This window comes from Arachis ipaensis, chromosome B10 (genome assembly GCF_000816755.2).
Source record: "Arachis ipaensis cultivar K30076 chromosome B10, Araip1.1, whole genome shotgun sequence".
Lineage (NCBI taxonomy): Eukaryota > Viridiplantae > Streptophyta > Magnoliopsida > Fabales > Fabaceae > Arachis > Arachis ipaensis.
Genome location: NC_029794.2, coordinates 35962563 through 35970071, shown reverse-complemented (window position 1 = coordinate 35970071; position 7509 = coordinate 35962563).

The window sequence follows — 7509 nt, the reverse complement described above, 5'->3', positions numbered from 1 at the left end:
TTGCTTCGTGTGCGCCCAGCTTTCCTTTGTTCCAAGCTCGAAAAAAGGTCACAAAAGTGAACGTAGCGTTCACATTTTTGAAGGCTATCCTTGATGATTGTTGCACTATTTGGTGCATCTTGATGGAGTGCTTGAAAACGTTCACTAAAGTGAACGCTATGCTTAAGCTTTTGAGCGCTGCCCCTTCGAACGCAACGCTTTCTTGTCATGGGCCATGCTTTTCAAAGCGTGGCCTAAGGTTCGAAGCGTGCTCAAACTTCAAAGTGTGCCCAAAAATTCTTCTTTCCTCTGTTTGAGCTCAATTTGTGCTTTCTCCTTCTTTTCCTTTATCTTTTCACCGATCATCAACCAAACAAATACATCAAAGCCTCACCAAAATCACAAGATCTTTGCATCATTTATAAAATCAATTAATTCTAGCCTAAAACCTATGATTTTGTGTAAAATAAATTATGTTTGATTGATTCAACATAATCATGAAAATCCACTCCAATTACTTACTTATGGTGCAAGAAAGTGCATAATACCTAATGAAACTAATGAAAAATGCTTGTAAAACTAGCATAAGATGACTTGTCATCATACCTCCATCACTAATTAGTGTTCTAGGGATACCAAATTTGCTGAAGATGTTCTTTTGGAGGAACTTCATTACTACTCTGGTGTCATTAGTGGGTGATGCTATTGCTTCAACCCATTTAGATACATAGTCTACTACCACAAGGATGTAGGTGTTTGAGTATGAAGGTGGGAAGGGTCCCATGAAATCTATATCCCATACATCAAACAACTCAATCTCCAGGATTCCTTGCTGAGGCATGCCGTGACCATGAGGGAGATTGTCAGGCCTTTGGCAACTATCACAGTTACGGACAAACTCTCTAGAGTCCTTAAAGAGAGTAGGCCAGTAGAAGCCAGTTTGGAGAACCTTGGTGACTGTCCCCTCACCTCCAAAATGTCCTCCATAGTCATAGCCATGGCAATGCCATAGGATTTTCTGTGCTTCTTTTTCAGACACACAACGTCAGATTATTCCATCCGAGAATCACTTAAAGAGATATGGCTCATCCCACAGGTAATACTTTGTATTATGCATGAGTTTTTGGGCTTGCTGCTTGTTAAACTCCTTAGGAATGAAACTTATAGCCTTGTAATTTGCAATGTTTGCAAACCAAGGTGCTGTCCGGATGACATAAAGTTGCTCATCTAGAAAGGATTCAGATATGTCAGTGGAGGGAGGAGAAGTCTCTGCTACTGGTTCAATCCTAGACAAGTGGTCAGCCATTTGATTTTCTGTGCCTTTTCTGTCTCTAATTTCTATATCAAACTCTTGCAGAAGTAATACCCATCATATAAGTCTGGGCTTAGAATCCTGCTTAGTGAGTAGATACTTTAGAGCAGCATGGTCAGTATAGATAATGACCTTAGATCCTACTAAGTAGGATCTGAACATGTCAATGGCATAAACCACTGCAAGTAACTCCTTTTCTGTAGTAGTGTAATTTTTCTGTGCATCAGTTAATACACGACTAGCATAATAAATGACATGCAGAAGCTTGTCATGTCTCTACCCCAACACTGCGCCAATGGCATGGTCACTAGCATCACATATCAGTTTGAATGGCAAGTCCCAATTGGGTGCAGAGATGATAGGAGCAGTGATAAGCTTTGCTTTCAGGATTTCAAAGGCATGCAGACATTTTTTATCAAAGACAAATGGAACATTAGTGGCCAAAAGTTTACACAGGAGTTTTGCGATTTTCGAAAAATCTTTTATGAACCTCCTGTAGAATCCTGCATGTCCCAGAAAACTTCTAATTGCCTTGACATTAGCAGGTGGTGGCGATCGTTCTGCTTGATCTACTTCTATTCCCTTGCTTGAAATCCGATGCCCAAGAATAATGCCTTCAGTCACCATGAAGTGGCATTTTTCCCAGTTTAAAACTAGGTTTGTCTCTTGGCATCTTTTCATAACTAAGGCCAAATGATCAAGGCAGGAGTCAAATGAGTCTCCAAAAATAGAGAAGTCATCCATGAACACTTCAAGGAACTTCTCTATCATATCAGAGAATATGGATAGCATACATCTCTGAAAGGTGACAGGTGCATTGCACAGGCCAAATGGCATTCGTCTGTAGAAAAACATGCCAGATGGGTATGTGAATGCTGTCTTCTCTTGATCCTGTGGATCCACTACTATTTGATTGTACCCGGAATATCCATCCAGGAAACAATAAAACACATGCCCCACTAGTCTCTCCAGCATTTGGTCAATAAATGGTAAAGAAAAATGATCCTTCTTGGTGGCATCATTGAGTCTTCTATAATCAATTCACATACACCACCCTGTAACTGTCCTTGTAGGAATCAGTTCATTCTTTTTATTATGAACCACTGTCATACCCCCCTTCTTAAGAACAACTTGGACAGGGCTCACCCAGGGGCTATCAGAAATGGGATAAATAATCCTAGCCTCCCAGAGCTTAGTAACTTTTTTCTGCACTACTTCCTTCATAACCAGATTTAGTCGCCTTTGTGGTTGCACTACTGGTTTGACGTCATCCTCCAGCAGGATTTTATGCATGCATCGGGCTAGGCTAATGCCCTTAAGGTCACTTATAGTCCACCCAAGGGCGATCTTATGTGTCTTAAGCACTTGAATTAGTGCTTCTTCTTCCTGTTGCTCTAAGGTAGAGCTTATGATTACAGGATAAGTATCTTCATCTTCCAGAAATACATATTTCAGGGAGGATGGTAATGGATAGAGCTCAAGCTTTGGAGGTTTCTCCTTTTCCTTAAGAGTTTTCAGAGGTTCCTCTAAATCAGGTTGGGCATCTGTAAGGATGTCATTCAGCCATTCCTTGAGACTTTCGGCCATATTTACTTCTTCCACTAGGAAATCAATGAGGTCAATGCCCATGCATTCCTCAGGGGTGTCTAGATGCATCCTTAGGATAAGGGATGCACTCTTGTGCCCTTCCATATCCAGCACCACAAAGTCAGTGGAAAAACCAAAGGGCCCAACCCAATCATGTCTTCAATTACGCTTGATGGTACCTTAATAGAACCATCAGCAAGTTGAAGCCATATGCGGGTTGTTTTGACTTCATCAGTCAAGAAAAGCTTCTTTATTAATGAAGCAGGTATTAGGTTGATGCTTGCTCCAAGGTCACATAGGGCTGTCCTTGTGCAAGCATTACCTAGAGTGCATGGTATCATAAAGCTTCTAGGATCCTTAAGTTTCTCTGGTAAGCTGTTCTAAATGATTACACTGCACTCTTCAGTGAGGAGGACTGTTTCTATCTCTCTCTCTAATCCTTCTTATGACTTAAGATGTCCTGCATGAACTTAGCATAAGAAGGTATCTATCTGTTCAAGAGCCTCTACAAAAGGGATCTTGATCTCTAGTATTTTAAGATAATCCGCAAAGTGGGCAAACTATTTATCTTTTTCCTCTTGACGGAGCTTCTGAAGAAATAGAATGTTAGCCTTATACTCATCAATCTTAGTTGATGAAGGCCGAGTGCCTTGTGTATTGGAAGAGGGGTTACTAACTTGCTTAGGAGGGTTGTTATCGGTATGTGACTGGCCTCCTTTGCATAGGCGTTCAACGCCTATATTGCTGCCCCTTTCCTGGCGTTCAGTACCAGGGCTACTATTCCTTTTTGGGTGTTCAACGCCAGGGATAGATACCCCCTTCTTGGCGTTGAACGCCAATGACATTCCTCCTTGGGCATTCAATTCCTTCAGAGACATGTTGGACATCAGTTTGATGTTCCTCTGTTAGCTTTTCTTTCCTTGATCCCATATTACACTGAGGTTGGGTGTTTAAAGATTTCCCACCCCTCAGTTGAATAGCCTGGCATTCCTCTATTATCTGCTTAGATAACTACTGCATTGTTAGACTTAGCTGGGCTTCTACATTCTTGTCAGAAGCTTGAGTTTCTCGCAAAGCCTCTTGCACTTCCAATAGTTGCTGGGTAAGGGCGTGCAGTTGCTGAGTCAATGGGCTATCTTGCTCTGGAGGGTTAGGCTCAGTAGATATTGCCTTAACCTCTCCTTTCATAGAAGTCTCAGCAGATGAGTACGGATGCTGATTAGTGACAACTGTCTCAATAAGCTCGCGAGCCTCTTCAATGGTCTTTCTCATATGTATGGAACCACGAGCAGAGTGGTCCAAAGACATTTTAGCCATATCTGAAAGTCCATAGTAGAAGATGTCTAATTGTACCCATCCTGGAAATATTTTAGTGGGACATTTCTTAGCATCCTTCTATACCTCTCCCTGTTTGAAGCCTTAGATGTCCAGTCTCAGCTGGGTCATCTTCCTTGGAGGAAAGTATTGATTTAGAAACTTGTCTACAAGCTGTTTTCAAGTTTTCAAGCTATATTTGGGCTGGTTATCCAACCACCTATTTGCTTGGTCCTTTACAGCAAAAGAAAAAAGTAATAGTCTGTAGACATCTTGGTCTACTCCCTCATTGTGTAATGTGTCAGCAATCTTTAAGAAATTTTCCAGGAACTCAGTAGGTTCTTCCTGTGAAAGTCAAGAGTATTGGCAGTTCTGCTGCACCAGAGTAATGAGTTGAGGGTTTAGTTCAAAGCTACTTGCTCTGATGGGGGGCATGCTAATACTTCTTCCATAGAAGTTAGTTGTGGGGTTTGTATAGGACCCCAGAGTTCTTCTGAACTTTTCATTCTCATTTGGGTTCATGATGAAGAAAGGTAGGAGAAGAAGAAGAATCAAGGAATAAGATGTAAATTGTTATTAAAATATTTTTGTTTTTATTTTATTTATTATTTAAATTCAAAAATTAAAATAAATTAAAAAGAATTGCAAATTAGTTAATGAATTTCGAAAAAAAAAAAAGAAGAAAGAGAAATAGAGGAAGGATTTTTGAAAATTAGGAGAGAGAAGAATTAGTTAGGATGTTTTGAAAAAGAAGAGAGAGAAAACAAGTAACTAATTAAGAAAATATTTGAAAATAAGATAAGATAGAAGATTAGAAAAGATTTGATTTTAAAAAGATTTGAAAAGGTCAACAAGATAAGATAAGAATTAAAAAGATTTGAAAAGATTTAATTTTAAAATTAAAAAAAAAAAGAAAAGATAAGATAAAAAAGATAGGATAAGTTAGGTAAGATAAGATAAGATGAGAAAGTTAAGAAAAGATAAGTTTTAAAATTAAAATGATTTGAAATTTTAAATTTTTGAATTTGAAACAAGATAAGATAAATATTTGAAAAAGATTTGAATTTTTGAAAAGGTTTGATTTTGAAATTTGAAATTTGAAATAAGATAAAATAAGATTTTTGAATTTTAAAGAAAGATAAAAAGATAAGATTTTGAAAAAGATAATATTTTGAAAAGATTTGAATTTTGATTTTTAAAACTAAGATAAGATAAGATAAAAATTTTGAAATTAAAATCTGAATTTTTATTTAAAAATTTCAAAAATATGATTAAAATAAAGATAGAAAAGATATTTTTTTATTTTTGAATTTAATGACGAAAGAGAAAAACAACAAAAAGACAACAAACTTAAAATTTTTAGATCTAAATGGACTTAGTGTGCGAAAATTTAAAGACAAATACCAAAAAGACACTAAACTTAAAATTTTTAAGATCAAAACAAAAAGAAAAACAAGAACACTTTGAAGATCAAGAAGAACACCAAGAACAAAACTCAAAGAAATCAAAAAACACAAGAACATGCAAAAGACACGAAACTTAAAATTTTCCGAAAATTACACACAAAGTTTTCGAAATATTAAAGAAAACACACAAGAAGACACCAAACTTAAAGATTGACACAAGATTTAACCAAAGAAAAATTTTTTTGAAAGAAAGACTCAAAAATTCGGAAAACTCAACCGAGAACAAAAACAAAGACTCAAACAAAAGATAAAGATTAAAGAAAAGAAAAAGGTTTTTGGAAAAGTTTTAAAATTTTTGGAAAGAAAAACAAGAAATAGGTAAGACTCAAACCAAGAACAAAGATTAAACAAAGAAAAGAAAAATATTTTTGAAAAAGGTTTTTAATTTTTTTTTTTTTGAAAAATAAAAGGAAGAAGAAATTAAAAACAACTAACAAAATTAAAGACAATACCTGATCTAGGGGACAAGATAATCTGTCAGTTGTCCAAACTCAAATAATCTCCGGCAATGGCGCCAAAAACTTGGTGCACAAATCCCCACGCTTCGTACAACTGAACCAGCAAGTGTACTGGGTCGTCCAAGTAATACCTGAGTGAGTCAGGGTCGATCCCACGAGGATTGTGGTTTGAAGTGAGTTATGGTTATCTTGCAGGTGTTAGTCAGGCGGATAGAAGAGTTGTTGGATTTGTTTAAATGTAGTTTGATTGTTTAAAAGTAAATAAAGAAAAAGGGTATTCAGAACTTAGAAGTCGTGTAAACTATGATAAGAATGTGGTTAAGGATTGGAGATGCTTTGTCCTTCTGAATTAACTCTGGTATTACTGTCTTCTTCAAATGTGAATGATTTCTTCTATAGCAAGCTACATGTGATGGACGCTGGTTTGAGTAGCGGCCAATACTCCTCCAGATCTGAACCACAGGATTAGTGCGGATCCATTCTGATTGAGGATGAAGCTTCTGCAGTCCATCCTCCTTAATGATCCTACTTAAAACGCCATAGACAAGGTCGGATCTTCTGGATCAGAGAATGCTTCGCCTTTGGGTCCTAGCCTCTTCCACAAAGCCCCTAATCTCCGCATACTCTGGCTGAACTAATGTCTCAAGAAGTCCCCAACGAAGTCATGGATTAGCCGTCTAAGAGATGTATAATCAAGCTGGTAGTTCACCATTGTCTGATGAAAGACACACTCTGAACCCATGTAGAATGTGATAACTTTATGCCAATTCAACGCATTCATATTGATGAAGAACGAAGATACATCTTAGAACAGAGAATCAAACACAAATTAAAGAAAAACAGTAATACTTTTATTAATTCATAGAACTCAGCAGGGCTCCTCCCCTCAACCAAGGAGGTTTAGAAACTCATACTGATAGAAAATACAGTGTGTAAAATGAAAATATGGCTGATGGTGTGTGAAGATCCTCAACAAAGAGTGATCTTCTACTTTAAATACTAAACTAATTACTAGTAAGGGTAAAACAGTCTTTTTAGTGCTAAAATCCACTTTTGGGACACACTTGGTGAGTGTTTGGGCTGAGCTTTGATGAGATCCACGTGCTAGGAGGCCTCTAGGGCGTTGAACGCTGGCTAGGGGGTCCACTATGGGCATTTGGATGCTGGTCTCCTCCTTTGGGCGCTGGATGCATGGAATGGGGCAGGAGGTTAGCGTTGGACGTCAGTTTTGGGTCTTCTATTCTGAAGCAATGTATGGACTATTATACATGGTTCTAAAAACCGAATCGGACTAGCTGGTTCAACCAGGTTAATCGGGAACCGGTCACCTAGCGGTCCGGGTAAACTTATAAGCCGCTTAGCAAAAAACCGGTAAAAAAACCAGTCAAACCGG